Below are 224 nucleotides of genomic sequence, written 5' to 3'. Positions count from 1 at the left end.
ATCTTATTAAATAAGATAAAATGCACACTTTCTAATTAACAAAGTACATCTCTCTCTCTCTATCTATCTATCTATCTATCTATCTATCTATCTATCTATCTATCTATACCTATATTAATGTTTCCAGTGTGTTTGTTGCTGCTGTGCTTGTTTTCTATTCAAAGGTAGTAAATGAAACTTTTAGCCATTCTTACTACCTCTGCGAATTTAGCAAATATCCTCAC

Source organism: Galeopterus variegatus, unplaced genomic scaffold (genome assembly GCF_000696425.1).
Source record: "Galeopterus variegatus unplaced genomic scaffold, G_variegatus-3.0.2 Scaffold3812, whole genome shotgun sequence".
Taxonomy (NCBI): domain Eukaryota; kingdom Metazoa; phylum Chordata; class Mammalia; order Dermoptera; family Cynocephalidae; genus Galeopterus; species Galeopterus variegatus.
Note: the sequence above shows the minus strand (reverse complement) of the source record.